At 46.8% G+C, this 17,561-nt stretch overlaps 1 protein-coding gene across 1 annotated transcript in view; it reads right to left on the minus strand.

The window, feature by feature from the left end:
- The window catches only part of CLIP2 (CAP-Gly domain containing linker protein 2), a 61,554-nt gene that overhangs the window by 40,059 nt on the left and 3,934 nt on the right, over positions 1-17,561 (minus strand). The window lies entirely within an intron of this gene.

Genomic DNA, 17,561 nt, shown 5'->3' on the forward strand with positions numbered 1-17,561 from the left:
AATATTGACACTTTGGTTCTCATTAGACTCCAGAGTCACCACTCTTGACAAACCACTATGGCACAATTGCACCAGTTTGTTTGTGGCTGCTGGAAGGCAGCAGCACCTCTGCCTGCTCTGATCTAGGGCAGAGCAGGGGTTAACCATGATCATACAACCTCCTCTTATGAACAGAATCGCCTCCAACCTGCTCACTAGGCTTGGGCTAGAGCTGGACCGAGAAAGTTGGCCAAAATGGGCATGTTCAATGGGCACAGAAGGTGCAGTAGCATAAATCCCATTCCCGACTGACCAGGTGAGCAGCAGCCGAGCCTGTGGTGTTCCCGGCACAGCTCAACCAGCTCCCCGGGAGAACGGGGTGCCCTGCCATCCCTGAGCTGCCTTCTCTTGGTGCTTGGGCCCTGCTCTGAAAGCTCCTCAGCCTCATATGTGCTTCATCTCATATGTGCTTCATTAACTAGTGGGGGTTTTTTTGGCAAGTGCCTGACTTTCAAGCTTGTGTTAGTCTCAATCTTGTAAAAGTTAGTGCTTCCAACGGAGCTCCATTAGGGGTATGGCATTGCAACCAAGAACCAAAGAAACAGTTTCACCTTAAAAACTGAAAACCAAAGGATGCTTAGAGCTTTTGAGCTTTACATAAGACTTTAAATAAAAAAAGCGGGGGGAGGAAACAGGGGTCCATCCATGTGAACCATAAAGACAACCCTAAGCAGAAAATAAGGCAACCATTTTCATTTCAATGCTTAATAGCACAAGAAAATAAAGCAGGTCGATCAGGAACCGACAAGTTACATTTTAAACAGACTCTTTCAGTTTAATAGCCAGAGATGACCACAGGGGTTTATCACCAACAACATCTGTGATACGCCTCTCTCCTTTCATGGGTATGAGAAAAAATTAAATTAGAAACACAACTTATATCCTGGTTTCATGCTCGGCAGAGCGCCGTGACACACAGATCTTGTGCCGCTGATGTGTTTGCGATAGATATATGAAATGTGCCAAGCAGAATAGCCAAATTCAACTCTACTGAACAGGATCTATAAGCACAGAAATTTGGGGCTTCTACATCTGTATTCACAAAAGATCAAAGCTGTTTCTCTAATCTTACTGGAGCCTGAGTTTCGGCACACTGGAAGTCTTTATTAGGGCTGTTGGTTAACGATCAAGATACAGGTTCCATTCGCTCTCACAAACACCTCTGGAACGTGGCTGGGATAAGCAAACCCTTGGGCGGTGAAGCTCAAGCAAAGAAAGGCAGGAAAGCTGCCCAGGGCTGAACAAACAAGGCAGCAGGATTTAAAACCACATCTAGACTCGCCGTGCTTCACTGCAAGAGCAAACACCTTCAAAAACTGACTTGGACTGGGGAAAAAATAAAAAGAACAGTTCATTGGACCCTTAGTGTAACATTGTGCTCCCCACAGAGTCAAAATTTTAGTGGGACTTCATACACTTTGTTCATTTTAGGTGCCTGTCTGACAGGCAGGGCTACCAAACTACAGTAACTACACCATCGCAGGGAAACAGTCTAATTACAGGCTCCCCAGCAGAGCAGTGCAGTCAGAAGCATTATTATTCTTTAGCATAAGGTAAATTATTCAAAAAGGTAGGATTTAAGTGAGGAACTGCCAGCAGATTCCCCTTCTTCTTTATGGCCATGCTGTAGAAACTTGTACTTTACATGACCTTCATTACCCACATATAAAATAATGACTAATCCACCAATTTTCCTACAGGGCAGCTGAGAGGCTTTTGCGCAGCAGGTTTTCAGAGAAGCCAAGAGTCACTATGATCAAGCTAAACCCATTCTTCTTGGCTTCAGGTCTGATGGACCTGAGGGGACTAAGCTCTGATCCTCCCAGTTTGGGAGTCACCAGCCCTTCAGAAGGTAAAAGGTAGGGATGAGCAACTTGTCTTCAATCCCATGAATATCTTAGGATAGCCCAAAACAGACATCAGATGACGGCACTGCTCTCCAAGACCTGATATTTGGAGTTACCCGCTCTCCAAGCAGCTCTTACAAGCAGGGGAAAGCCACTCAAGTGCCCAGAATAGCTTTCTCCAGCCTACAGGCACCTAAAGAGCTGGTCAATGCCTGTGTCGTTTGGATTTGCTGTTTCTAGAGAAGAAAAATCTTCTTGCTGTAGTGACACTCCCCAGTTAAACACCAAGTTCTAAGAAACTCAGTAGCAGCAAAGCGAGGGTACGGATTTCACATACAGAATGGAGAACAAAGCTACACAAGAGAATCAAACCCAACGAGATGTAGACTATTGCCTACCCCAACCCTGCCGTTACCTGGTGATGCCGATCAAGAAGCCACACGAACTCTCTGAATGTCACTACTAGGCATCTAACTCAGCAGCTCACCTGGAAGCCAGCAATGGGGAAAGTCCTTTCGTCCTTTGTCCGGGAGGATCTCCCTCGGCTGCTCTGCCCAACACAAACCTCGCTTGCTGGCCGGGACTGTGCCAGCAGCTCCTCCCTCCCTCCCTCCCTCGCACTGGGACCAGGCTCCAAGTCACAACAAGCAGTAAGCGGGACCTCTTCCACTTGGGCTTTCCAGCTTTACAACCCTATTGTGTTCATTAGCCAGCTCATTCTTCTCGGTTTAAATGGTCTTCCTGTAGGTCACAGCTTTCAGGGCCGAACAACAATTTATAAATCAAAGTCATACGCAGCATCCACTAAATGCACATCTTATCCAACTCTAAATCTCTATTTTCCCTTCAGCTTTTGTAAAGCCCGTGCAAGACACGTTAATAATAACCACGCCAGACCTGGCACTTAGGGCCCTTTTTGAAGACTTGTCCCATCGGTTTTAGAGGCCCAGGGTGACAGGGTACCCCCACACCGACAGGGCACCGATACTGCAGGAGCCAAACAAATTCCTATGAGCCAAAAGCTGGAGAGCTTAAAGGTTTTAACCAAAGCTTCAGCCTGTCCAGATGGCTCTTGTTACGGTGTCAATGAAAGCCATGTGTCTGAAATCCCTGGAAGCGCAAGGACTTCTGCGAACAGGGGATGGACTTTTCCAGCTCTTGGAAACATCTGCTGTAGAAAGGGGTGAAGAGACAGCTTTGTAAGGCAAAGGAGCAAGGAACCTCCCTTCAAACAAGCTCTGAAAGTTGAAGCAGGAGGAACAGAGCACCCGTGCTCTGCAGCATCAGCAGGAATAACCTTCTTTGCAGGATGCCCGATGAGACGCTCAGCCTCATGCTATGTTTAAGTGCCATCCACGTCCAGCGAAACCATCATCCCCTCAGTCCCTCCACGTCTTTCGACCTCCCACAGCACTTCAGTTGCTCATTTCTTATCACCGAGCCATCGAAACAAAAGGGGAAGGAAACTCGCTTCTGAATGGGAGGAGGGAGAGGAAGAGAAAAATAGTTTAGCATGAGAAGCTGGGCACAGCGAGCGTTGCCCATGTATTTCCTACTCCCTGCAGAACCCTTTTGTAACGTTACTGATCCCGAGACACATGCCAGGCACCCCAACTGCCAAGGAAATCAGAAATGCAACAGCCTGTTGCGTTGCCATGGGAATCAGGAGACAGGCAGTTAATTGATAAAATGAAGGCACATTAGATTTAAAAGAAAGAGGAAAAAAAAGGGGAAAAAAGAGATATACCAGAGTAGTATCGCATGCCAGGAAGGGAGGGAAAAATAAGAAAACATGTGATATTTACAAAAGAGCTTTACAATGCCCCCAGGAGAGATCTTTTTCCTTCTCCATTTGAATTTTCAGAGGCTTTTTTACCCTCAAATCCCACCACATCACAAGAAAGCCTTACACACAGCACAGAATTGCTTGTCCATTCCCAGGCTGCGTTCCCTCTCCACAGCCATCAATAAGCTTCTCATCCACTGGGCAGCAAGAAAAGCTGTACCAGCCTGGCAGAAGCGTCACTGTCACAAGACCTGAAGACATTACATCCTCATCTCACCATTGGGTATAGATGTCACTAACCTGTGACAGGGCAGCATGCCTTGCAGCTCGTGAGCATCTCTTGATGTGCAGCCCTGCAACCCAACCAGTCAAAAACCCAACCAGTACCAGCTCTGCTGCCTCCCAGCCCAGGCAGGGCTTCAGGACAGTCCCGTGACCAGGGGACTGTAATGCTCATTTGAAGCCAAGGCAGATTTTCTCAGCTGGAAAACCTCATTGGTGGTCACAGAGGTGCCAGATGAAAGTAATAACATATGGGTTTACTGCCACAAGGATTGGGTAAGAGCTTAAAAGGCATGAGAGCAGCCTGGTCCGCTGTGTGGTTCAGTGCTTAAGCGATGACATGGGGATGTGGTCTCAGCTGGGACATCAGACACGGCTCCTGTTGAGGCTGCAGCCTGTGCTCGGGGCACCCAACACTTGTGGCGGATGATACTTTCCTACTCAAGGGACCACCACCCTCCAGTAAGAGCTGGAAATGTAGAATAGCAGTATATTCCCTTTCCAACCAAGCATCTATCACCTTCTGGCTCCGTGTTCTTTACCCATTGCTCTTACATTGCAATTATTGCAAGCCTCTCTGAGTCTGCAATACTATTTCACCTCCAAGCATAACACCACAGAAATTCACTACGTGGTGGACAGCAGAGCTGATCAGAGCTTCCCCTACAGAGTGGGGAACGGAGAAGGCCAATCCAGAGTATCCATTGTCAAAGCCTCAGTCCCCACTGACTATGGGAGATGGTTTACTGGGCAAGAGACAAGGAGGAACAACCTGCTGCACCTCCAGGAGCTGGCACCTGCACAGGCAGGGAGACAGGGCTTTATTTGATAGGACAAGGGGTAACAGTTAAACTGAAAGAGGGGAGATTTAGATGAGATCTCAGGAAGAAATTCTTTGCTGTGAGGGTGGTGAGACCCTGGCCCAGGTTGCCCAGAGAAGCTGTGGCTGCCCCATCCCTGGAGGGGTTCAAGGCCAGGTTGGATGGGGCTTTGAGCAACCTGGTCTGGTGGGAGGTGCCCCCCATGGCAGGGGGTTGGAACTAGATAATGCTTACGGTCCCTTCCAACTCTAACCATTCGATGATTTGGCAGCAGCAGTGGCTGAGGAGAGAAGGGCTGGCCGCCTGCTGCCTTCACAGCGCTCAGCGATGGCGAGGTCTCACTACATCTATTTCTAGGTTCCCACACAGGGACTGGAGCTTCTCAAAGCAGCTTGAATTACACAAACATGACGTTGCTGGCAATCAAGTGAAAGCCAGCCCACTCTGCCGTACCCAAATTCAAATTATGGAGCACAGCAACAAAGCAGCTGTTTTCTGAAAGATTTATCACAGCCCTTTCAAGCTGCAGGGTAAGGCAGAAAGAGGGAGGGAAGAGGTGGCTGCGAGGGAAAGCAATGCTTTGCAGGCGATAGCCGAATGCCCAGCAGCATATTGTGGGAGGAAGAAGCCCGAGAGATTTATGGCTGACTTGGAAACAACAACTGAAAGCTCTGCAAGTTCAAAGCTGAAAAGTTGGTGCTGTAATCGCCTGTCCCATGGGACTTAAACGCAACGACTGGCACAGAGAAAAGCTCTGCATCTGGCACCCTGGAAATCTATTGCCCCTGCTGTTCCCTGGAATAAACCCCACGGCGTGGATATTAAGATCTGATACAACGTCAGCATCACTGGCTCTAGCTGCTTTGAAGAGAGGAGACATACCTAGAAAGAAACCTGCAGTGAGAAGGAAGGAAAAGAGGACAACAAGAAAGCGAACAAGAATTATGAAGCAAGAGCGAGTGAGAACCACCGCAAAGTTGCTTTGCACTGAATGGAAGGAGGTGCCCGTTGAGGCAGATATTTGTCTTCACCAGGGCAGCTGGGAAGGGCACTGAACCTCACACAGACGCACTGAACAAAGGCTTTCTTATAAAGGTCTCATTCAAGAGGCTGAGGCCGGTACAAAATCTGCTCTGCCACGGCCGAGACGCACATTCTCGGTGCCCGCCGGAGACGGGAGGGACGGAGGACCCTGGGCTTTACCAGCTATGCTAGACCAGATCCAGTATAATTCTTAAAGGAAACAAATAGCAAAGATATATATCTGTTATGCGTGAGGATTTTAAGTTTTTCAAATAAACAATGGTATTCAACAAAATATGCAAAGCAGACAGGTTTTGGCAGCACAGGGCACTGGGGAAGCGAGTGACTAGTAGAAAAAGCACAAGATTTCTTTCACTAAGGGATAATTAACTTGCAGCATACGGATGGATCTATTCATCTCAAGATTACAGTCTTAATTTTTACATAATTATTATTTTTAAAAACCATAAATATACTCTTTCAACATCCATGTTTCAATACCCTATTCAACATTTTCCAGTCTGAAAACAGGGCCCATCTATATCAGCTCTGGAGCAGCATCCTGTTTTCCCAGAAAATAATGAAAACAAAAATCCCACAATTTGAAGGGTGTTTCAGATTTGACAAAAAGAACGGCGCGCCCATGCCTTTCTCCCCAGCTTGTGCCACCCCCAGCCTCTAGAAATAAGTCACAGACACATCTGAAAAACGAGTACTATGCTAAAGTAACCCTTGGTGTATTATGAAATAATACAAGCTTCATTCTTTCGTAAATAAATAATAAAATCAGTTCAGCTAGAGAACACTCCACTTGGAAGCCTTATTTTCACTCAGCATAGCTTATACTAACTAGAGGATATATTTTTCCATTTAAATGAGCCCTTAGCTGTAAATATTCAGTAAGTCCTGTCCCACCAGCCCCATATCTAAACTGGGTTACCTTCCCAGACCATTGCAACTACTAAAAAACTTAAGGGCAGAAAAGAGTGTTAGAAAGCAGCCCCGAGAACGCCATCCAGGGGAGACAGATACACTCACAGGGACGGCTCCTGCCCCGCAGGGTGAGCTTCCTTCCCGCAGCCCAAGCGATGCGCCGTGGAACACAACCTCCCCTCCAACCACCACCACCTCTCCGGCTGCGTAGCCGTAATCACACCATATGGTCAGCTTCTTTATAAATCCCGCACAAAGCTACCTTCTTAGAGCCTTTTCTTTTCAAAGAAGCACGGAAAAAGCTTGGGAACGAGCTCGGTCTAAGCCCGCCATGGCTGCAAAGCCTGGCACGTACATACGTGCACAGTTGTCCGCGGTTTCTCAGGCTGTGGGAATCTGTAAGGGACAAGCGTGGTTTTGGGGCTGCTATTACGGAAGCGAAGACAGCTGCTCTCAGTGAGCTGATCCGGTGACAAAAAGAAAGAAAAGGGAGGCAGACACAGGTCTTTAATGAGACATTTATAAACGATTTCCCAGGCAGAGCACTGGCACTAGCACAGAGAGAGGAGCAGTCTCAGGACACCTTCTGAACTGGAGAAATTTATCTTGAGTACCGAGCTTTGTAAAGGGCAGCCAAGCAAAGCATAGTGCTTTCCCTCCACCAGAAAAGCAATCAAGCAGCAGGGTTTTGAAATTTCACAGCCTTTTTTAAGCGTAGGACTTTTGCTCAGGCATCATTCCCACATAAAACCCACTCGGGTGGACGCTGGTGCCATTCCTAACCAGCTACAGCATTAACTGAGAGAGATGAGCAGCCAAGCAGGACATTGCTCAAGCAGGTGCATGCAGGAAGGCCATTGACGTATTCACTCAGAAATGATGGAATTAGCTCACTACCAATAAAATGTAGAAGAGAAAGTACCAAAAAAATAGCCTGGCTTGGTCCATCAAGGAAGTAGTTACTTTATGATCGGAGTGGAGCCAGACCAGGGGATCAGCAGCTCCAAGAACAACAGTCTGTACCGGGAATGTGATGGAGGAGAAGTTGCTGTGTGTGTAGCTCAGGATATTTACTCACGGGACACAGCCTGAGCAGCCATGCACAAGCAGAGTGGCCATCCATCTACCAGTTCAGGGGAAAGGAAGGTTAAATGACCAGGAGAGAGACTAGTTCATCTCTGACTTTGGCACAGGCTGCCTCTGGGCATAGTACTTACTCCAGCAATATAACAAGCATTATAACCCTCTCTTACACCCTTGCGGTGCTTGGGTAATCTGGTTTCTCCATTCAAGTCAGATTAGCTCTACTGTAGCGCAGCATTTGCCCTGCTGTGACAGCTGAGGAGCCAATGCCGCTCATACCTGTGCTCCTGCTGCACCAGCAGCTCAGGACCAGCAGCGTTTGGGAGGTCCACGTGCCCCCAGCTCAAGCCTAAACATCCTTTAATCCAAACCAGGGGTGCGTTTGCGCAGCTGGAAGTTGCAAGCTCAGGCTCTGCTGGCACCTGGGAGGGCTTCCCCATGCAAAGGGCTAGACATGTAGCAAGAGACCACGTCAGTAAGATCTTCCCTACTCTTTCTCTCTTGAGTGGTAACAACCTCTCATTTCTACCTGCCGAACCTCAGAAACATTTCCTAGGTACAAGCACAAGCTTTTCTCTGAGTTTCCGATATTACCCTGCAGGAGTCGGGCTCATCTTCACAGTGATTGCTCTTTGCAAGAGCTCACAGCCTGCAGCCGTGAGAGGTGCTTGCTCCTGCCCAGTCTGCAGCTAGTCTTGGGGGGAAAAGTACAAAAATTTAACACCCGAGATGCAGTAACAACTTATCAACAAGCTATGAGAGGCTCGTTTTCAGTGTAACCAGCTATCCTGGAAGACAGCAGAGTTAAGCACGGCATTAATTGGACCACTGGGGTGGTAGCAGCAGAAAGGCAAGCACTGTGCTTTCTGTCTTCTATGTAGGTTTTTTTCTTCTTCTCAGTAGAAACATGACAGCAATACAATTATACCATCCCTCTGAACCATCCATCCAACTTGCCTGAAAGAGGGACGCGTTAGGGGCCATCTACAGCACCCCCAGGATCCCAGGGGAACTGTAGAAAAGGTTCCCAAGAAGACATCTTCAATTAAGACCAACATCTCTTAATTGCCAAACGAACTTGTGCACAGCCCCAGGGCTGCACTCTGCAGAAACACAGCTTTGATTCATTACTTCATCAGCCATTTATTTTTGCAGCCATACATCCGTGCGCAGATCGCACAGACTATACATCTCGGCAAAGGTCCCACAATGGCCTGATTGTACGCAGATCCACGCAGAACCCAGAGTTTGTTGGGCTGTTTGTTTTGCCTAATCTTATAAAAAGGATATTTGAGAGCAGATTAACACTGAGTCATCTACTTTATTGCAAATATCTGGCTTAAACAGCTAAGTACCCAATTCAAAAGGCAGCGAGCTGTACATGAACAGGCACTATTTGCAAAAAATCCAAATCACTTACATGCAGCTGATGTCTACTTTTTTTTTTTTTTTTTGAGAAAAAAACAACCGTGATGCAGATCTGACCCTGCGAAATATCTGAGCTATGATATGAACATAGAAACCCACAGCAGGTGTTTCAAACCCAACAGCTTTAAGTCTCGGAACTGATCACGGAATTGTCAGAGTTGGAAGGGACCTCTAGAGATCCTCTAGTCCAACTCCCCTGCTAAAGCAGGGCTGCCCAGAGCACATCACTCAGGACTGCATCAAGGTGGGTCTTGAAAATCTCCAGAGAAGGGGACTCCACACCCTCCCTGGGCAGCCTGTTCCAGGGCTCTGGCACCCTCACCAGAAAGAAGTTCTTCCTCATATTTGAATGGAACTTCCTATGTTCCAGCTTGTGCCTGTTGCCCCTCGTCCTATCGCTGGAAACCACTGAAAAGAGTCCAGCTCCATCATCCTTCAACCCACCCTTTAGGTACTTGTAAACATAGATAAGGTCTCCCCTCAGCCTTCTCTTCTCCAGACTAAAGAGCTGCAGCTCTTTGAGCCTTTCCTCATAAGGGAGGTGCTCTAATCCCTTAATCATCTTTGTTGCCCTACGCTGGACTCTCTCCAGTAGTTCCCTGTCTCTCTTGAACTGGGGAGCCCAGAACTGGACGCAGATACTTTATACTCTTTCAGAGGTGATGGTGGGCACAGTGAGAAGGGATGGTGGTAGCAAAATCCATAACGTGAGATCATGGACCAAGCTGTGGGAGCTGCCTAGACAAGCTGGACAAAAATCTCTGCACATGTTCCCACCAGGCACACAGTGTGCTCCCATGGATGCCAGCACATCTTACTGGTTTGAAAGACACATGTGAACTACCTCTCTCTCTTATGCCACTTCCTCAAAAGTTTATCAAACCATCAGTTTTATGCTTTTATCCTCCAGACACACCCAGCCAGGGCAGCAGTCACTCTGTGAGGATGAAGCCTCCAAGTCCTCCTTTGGGGTCAGGATTTTCTCGACATCATACATTCCTTATTTGAATTTTCTTGTTCAAGATCTGCATCAAGCCTTTCTAATTTCTGGCAGGTTTTTTTTTTTGGAGCAAATGCCTCCAAATATAATATTCTGCAATAAGGAAGACTGTGAAACAAATTATACAGCAACTTATAAGACTCCTGTCATCTTCAGTGATGTGAATCCTAAACAACTGTAGAGGTTTAAGGGTGAATTAAGACCAGAACACCCCAAATGCAGGACTGGGACATCAGCCCTACATGCTCAATGACTACGTGCCCTCAGCCAAATTACAAATGCACTAATGCTTACAAAAGCAGCACTTTAGTCAATGAAAAGGACCAAAGGAAGCAGCGTCAGAGGGGGAAGCTGCAGCTCCTGGTGCCAGGACCGGGAGGGCAAAAGGCCAGAAAAACCTGCTGGCCAGGATAACTCCTCACTTTCACCTCTGACTCACAGGATGACACGGGGCAAGACCTAGTTAAGTTCTCCAAGTTGTCTTGTGTGGTAAAACATGGGAAACACTGACCTACCTCAGAGCCCCAGGCTTCACAGGCGCTGATGAAGGGTTTGGAGTGTCTAGCACAGAGGTTTCATATCTGCGTAGCAGACTTATAATTACAGAAAGTGAGAATGACTTACAGCTCGTGCTTGGTAGGAATGCATAAAGCAGCTTGGGAATACTCCTGGAGCAGCAATTAACACCTGTGTAACTGTGCCCTGCAAATGAGTGCCCTGGCAGCGCTGGATCGCACAAAGCAGCTCCTGAGTTCTTGGTATAGGTTTGGTTTTTAAGAGGGTCTCGTGGCAAAGTTTGTCACTGCCTTCCTCTGCCATCCTTTAAAATCCCCATGCACAAATACTTCCCTTCTCACAAGGAATTCTGTAAACAAACCGTGTGAGTAAAGTGCTTCTGCTGCATCCTCCCCAACCCCGACGTAGTGCACAGGACACACATTTACTGCACTAAAAAACAGCATCGCCAAAACAGCCACGTTTTGTAGTAGAGAGACCATCAACTGTGTTCTGAGTGGAGTTGTTTAAGCCACAGACAGCCCAATTGTGACAACTCTTATTATTTTTATAGTAAGTATTGTGATGCATGGAGTTTTCTTACAGACCTCCCTACAATTTTTTTCTTTTAAAGGAATACTACTTTCTAGCATCTTTATTAAAAAAGTAAGTAAATATCCTACTGAACCAAAAATAAATAGAGAAAAATATCTGTTCTCCAAGTATTTTAAAGGCCTTTGTGGAGACCAGTTCACCCATTTAACTGCTTGCAAAGAGGATGCTCACGTGCAGGGTCAGCGTGTGATGGTTAAATCCCACCAATAGCCAGTACCATGTAGCAACAGCCTGATGCTGCTGTAATCCTACGGATTGTCATCCCAAATCCACCTATGCCAAAGGGAATCTTCCCTTTGATTTCAATGAATATTGGCTCAGGCCTCTAATGATTAATCTGCTCCTGCGAGATTAGTTCAATTGTTTGGGGCAGAACATGCAGGAGCCGATTCTGCCCCGAGGCCGCACCCTTACTCCAATGGGTGTCAACGCAAGTGTACTGATGTTACTGTGGACTTACACCAGCCCGGCTGAATAGGATTTGGTTCATTATATTCAAACCACCATAAGCTGAACATCTGTGGGAAGCAGATTTTCTTTCCCTGCTGTTCTGTGAGGAGCTGCAGACAGAGAGAGCAGGAGGGCGTCTGACCTTCATATGCCTGCAGCGTGCGCCCGCATCTCGTTCCACAATGAGTGCGCTGAATATTAAGGATTAACTATATCAAATCCTTCTAAGAGCATCTAATGATTAAGACAATTAAAATCAGACTCCCAGTTGTCTCTAGATGTCACCTGTAAAGCCGATTAAATCAAGATTGATTCAATGCCCTTTCATATTGCTTGCAATGAACCAAACCACCTCTCCTTGGGAGATGAACGTTGCCAAAGGTCCTTTCCTTCTCCAAGGGGGGAAGCAGAAGAGGTGGGGGAACCATCACCTCCAAAAACTCCCTAGAAAACACAGTACAAAACGTATTTCAGACCACAGGATGGCAGACAGAGTGGCTCATGAAAGGGACGTGTGAGCTGAATACAAGCCCTATGCAAATAGTCAAACGGTTGGTCCACAACCACGCCAGGAAACATTTGGTTTCTGGATAGGCCACAGAGATTAGAAGCAGATATGCCGGGTCTCACGAGAGCATCAGGGACCACAAGCCAATGGATTTGTAGAGGGATGTGACCTACGCGCAGGGTAGTTCAGTCAGCCCACAATAACAACTAAGAATCACGCTCAGGCTCTAACGATCACTCCGGTGGTTGTGGCAGTTCCTACACCTTGGCTGCACTGACCGTCAGCCACCACAGTTCCTCTCCCAGCATTGCTTCTCCATTTCAAGCTGCACATCAACCCTAAACCAGCAAACGAACGACTCTCACGTGCAGTTTTTTTTTCCTTGGCAGCCCTTGAAAACACACTCTTGTTCTCTTTCAGGTACCTGATAACATCTTGAACAGATGACTGTGTGTTCATGGATAGCCTGAGCTGTTACTATTTGCTAGATAATCCACTGATACCGTAGTAGTCAGAGGCATTTCATCTTCAAACATGCTCCTTGGCACTGCCCCATTCCCCTAGGAACTGAAGATGCTGCGCACACAGACCCGTTAAGATAAATGAAGATCTAATCAAACCTCACAGACACCGATGAGACTTTTCCAGCAAGGATCACCGATCTGACTTGAGGACTTTCCATTCCCACTCACAGCATGGATGGAGCTGAGGACAGCTCGGATGAGAGCTGACAATACGGAGCGCTCCACGAGGCCTGAAGCAAAATGGCAACAAACAAATGTTTGCTAGAAATAATAGCAGCCTCTGGCCTCACGATGTGGGGTCTTTTCTCTCAATTTGCCAGTGCGCAACACCCCAAGTTCATATTTATCAAGAGCCACAAAGCCCTTGAATAGGCAAGAATTAGCTCCCTACGTCTGTGCCAGTCAATCAGCTCTGGCCACTACAATCCCATTTCTTTTGTTTCAGACAAAACAGTAGTTTAGTGTCTTTCATATTTATTTGGGAATGAGAACTAATAGATCGATACAAAACCAAGCAGCTTCAGCAATATTTCTTGCAGCTTAATAAAAAAAAGCCTATGCTAAGACACTGCCAAACCATCGGTGATTACCTGAGAATAACCCACTCAAGCTCTCTCTTATTACCAAGGCATGAATTCCTTATCAAGGACACCTCACCTCCCTCTTTTTTACTGCAAAATAATCCCAGCGGCAAGAGAAATTACTTCTTATTGCTACGCATCCAGCCAATTTACTCCAACAAAATCCTGAGAAAATTTAAGGGCAAACAACTGATTTCCAAGTTAATTTACTGAGACGATGCTGTTAATCCTGTTGCAGACAAAAAAGAATGAAGATTTCCCACTGAGGAAGGTAAGACCAAGGCACTAATCCTACAGAGGAGCTAAGGTGGTGGTGAGATTTACATTCCTTGGGCAGAATTCAGGCAGGTTTAGCTCATTAACGATGGGTCCTAGATATATGTGAAGAAACTCTTCTGTATAGAATTGCTGAGTCTCTGGTCTCTGAAACTAGAAGCAGCCCTCAGAAGGCAGCTGCATTTCTAGAAGACAAATCAGAAGGCAAAGTCACCCCTCACAGAAGACTCAAAACCCAATTCAACCCTGATGAAAAGATTATGCCACATGATTCTCATAGGAAACCTTCTTTAATTGCACAAGGGGACCTGGGCTATAACCCATGGAGCCCAGTCTGTTCGACCCTCTGCTGGCCTCGTCTCCTCATCCTCTGACACTAAGAGTGACCGATCCCATTCAGGATGCAGGGACAGCTCTGATCACACATCCCACCTGGGCTGGACCAGCAAACCCACCCCAGCTGAACATCACCCCACCTGAACCCATCCCCTGACCAACCCCTTGGGCACAGCAGTAACTATGCCCCAGGACGTAACCAGCCCCAGCTGATTAGGAGCCAGGAATCAAGAGCAACTAACTACCCCAATAACTACCACAGCTCAGGCTAATAAACTCTCATTACAACATACTTAGTTTAATTACCCTACAGAGCTGGTCATCTAGTGCTCTTTAATGGCCCTGTGAGCGCTCCACTCTGTTTCACTTTTATTTTTAGTGAAGAAAAAGCATCATACAGGGTTTGCCAAGGTGGACATTATCTCAGCAAATATTAATAGTTCTGTGCATTTATTTTTCATAAAAAAATAATGTATGTATGCTCACATGAAAACAAGAAGGCATTCCCAGGCTCCTGGCAATGCTGGATAGTTTAGCTATGAAAGCATGGGTTTTGGCAATAAAAGCGGGCACTCGCTGAAAAACAGTTTTGATACTCACAGCCGTGCCTAAATATGATGTTTGGGTCCCAGATACTTGCACCTGCCCGTTCAGAAAGACAGGATCCATCTGTAAAATTCAAGATCTAGGCAGGATTCAGACTGGACACATTTAAGTTTCACAGAAAATGTAACAGGTTTGGGCTTTTTTGCCTGCAGCGCTGAAGTCTCAGTGTTGCCCAGCTCCGTCCGCAAATATTAATGATCCTTTTTTCCCCTCCCCCTTTTGCCAGAGTTCTTTAATTGAAGGAGAGATTTAAGAACCATAAAAAGCACTGCGAATGAACGCCAGGGCCAGCTGACAGCAAAATGCAGGGTGAAAGGCAAGACTTTCTCCTCTACCCAGAGTTACTCTAACACTGCTCCTCACAGACAAAAAACCACTCTGAAATGTGAACGCTTCCCTTCCCAGCAGCCTTCACCTGTTCCACCAGCTGGGAGGGAATGTGTGGGCCCATTCATCACAGCTCCCATTCTCTCCATCTCACATCTCCAGGCAAAAGCAGGCTTTTCCAGGAGGCGGGTGGGAAAGAAACCAAGACACATGAGCTTTGTAAGTAACAAGAAATCCAAAATATTATATCGAGCCCTTTACCAGCGACCCCACACCTTTTGTGCAGAAACCTCTCTTGCACATGGGGTTGAGAGCAGTAACTTCCTTTACTTGACAGATGGGAAATAAGCCAACACATTTGCTGAGACAGCTAGAGATGAATTTTCAGTCTGGTTTCAAGGAAAATAGTTACCACAAAGCAGCAGAACTCATTTTTTTCCATTGTTTCAGCTTTACGGAAAAGAAGGGAGGGGGACAGTCGATGTGGACACCTCTCATCGAGGCTAGTGATTTCCAAGAATCCATGCCAGGTACCAGTTCCCCACTGACTTTCAGTGGAAATGACCATTTCAGCTGTCCTTCACCAAAAAAAACCCAAACCCAGAACAAGCCAATGGACTTAACCCAAATTACCACCACAAAAAGCCCTTTATACCTCATGGGCCTTTGAAAGTGCCAGCTCCGGTAGGAGACACCGTAACTCTCCACTCCAGGAAAAGTTCAAAGAGGACACTCCATGAGCTGGAAAGAAACCGGGGCTCTGAATAAGTTTTGAGGAACAATGACTTGGATATACTGAGCCAGCTTGTCACACACGCTATGACTACATCGTATACGGTCTCTATGGAAACCTAAAGCCACGGATTGTGAAATTATATTTACATGCACACCCAGCATCTTAAATCTGCATCAATCCTCTGTTCTGCTACATAAGATGCAAGTTATCAAGACTACATGGAAGCTTTTAAGAGGGTACATCTCCCCTGCCTGGGAAAGGAAGAGAGATGAGAGACAGATGAGAGACACTTGACTTCCCACAAAAGAACATGAACAGAGCGCTGGGGAAAAAAGACAGAAGAAATCAAAGCATCTTCATGTGTTTCATTCTGAGACTAAAGGAAAGTACTTCTACTTGCACTTTTGCAGACAAGACTGATCAGTTTATGGGAAGGTAGGAGGAAGAAAGAGTGAAGCCTTCCAAAATCCATTTGCATCTGATGACAACTCTCTGGTGCAACTGGAGAACAAGCACCTTCTTTTGACACCCAACCCGGGAGATAAATCCTAAATACGGGGTCTTTCTGAGCCAGCCCCAGGCTACCACAGCCAGGAGAGAGCTCAGAGCCAACAGCCTGTACATTGATACAGTTCAATTCTGTACTTTATTAGATTTATGGGTTTCTTTTGCAACTATATTTCAAGCTTTTGAGATTTCTGTCTGCCCCCAAGGTAGCAAATTCAAAAAGAGCTGCAGTGTTGCAGCTCTGTATGTTGTAACCCAAAGCACAGCGTTTTTCCTCCATCAAGCTGGTGGGGTCAGGTCATTCACCAAATGCCTAAGAAAATGGAGAAGTCCCTTTTGGTGTTTCTGGCAAGAGGGAGGGAAGCAGGAAGGCAATGCCTGAGTTTAGAAGAATTCCATACTCCAAGATTCCCCTGAGCCAGACAAACCCTGAGAGTCTCCCAGAAGCACTCTCAGTGCACAGACAGAGCTCACAGAGCTCATGGGCTCTGCAACACTTCATGTACAGCCTCCTTCACTCAACTTTTGAAGGCCTAACATAAAGCTTGGTATCTTTAGAGGATCCTTCAACCCTATATATCACGAGGGCACTTTCCTGGACAGTGACAGAAGAGGAAAGAAAAGCAGAAAAAGCTCTTAGCAATCACAGAATCACAGAATCATATGGGGTTGGAAGGGACCTCTGGAGATCATCTAGTCCAACCCCCCTGTCAAAGCAGGTCCACCCTGAGCAGATGGCACAGGGACTTGTCCAGGCGGGTTTTGAATGTCAGCGGTGACGGAGACTCCACCAACTCTCCGGGCAGCCTGTTCCAGGGCTCTGCCACCCTCACAGGAAAGAAGTTCCTCCTCATGTTTAGGTGGAACTTCTTATAATGAAGTTTGTGCCCATCTCCTCTTGTCCTGTCCCTGGGCACCACTGAAAAAAGACTGGCCCCATCCTCTTGATCCCCGCCCTTTAGGTATTTACAGGCATTGATCAGATCCCCCCTCAGTCTTCTCTTCTGCAGACTAAAATACCCAAGTCCCTCAGCCTCTCCTCGCAAGAGAGATGTTCTAGGCCCCTCATCATCTTTGTAGCCCTTTGCTGTACCCTATCCAGCAGTTCCCTGTCCTTGAACTTGGGAGCCCAGAACTGGACAATATTCACACTAAACACAGAAAAGAAAATTGTTTTCAGCCTCTCCATCTCTGCCATTGTCCCTCTGTACATTAGAAAGGCCCCGGCACTGTGACAGTGGGGAAAGCCCTCGGTGATGACTGCACACCCCAGATCCAATAGCCTCCAGCTGGCACAGCTACCTCCTCCTGAGAAAGCCGGGTTATCCGTACTGCTGCGATTTAACAGCAGAGATGCA

Source organism: Numenius arquata, chromosome 18 (genome assembly GCF_964106895.1).
Source record: "Numenius arquata chromosome 18, bNumArq3.hap1.1, whole genome shotgun sequence".
NCBI classification, from domain to species: domain Eukaryota; kingdom Metazoa; phylum Chordata; class Aves; order Charadriiformes; family Scolopacidae; genus Numenius; species Numenius arquata.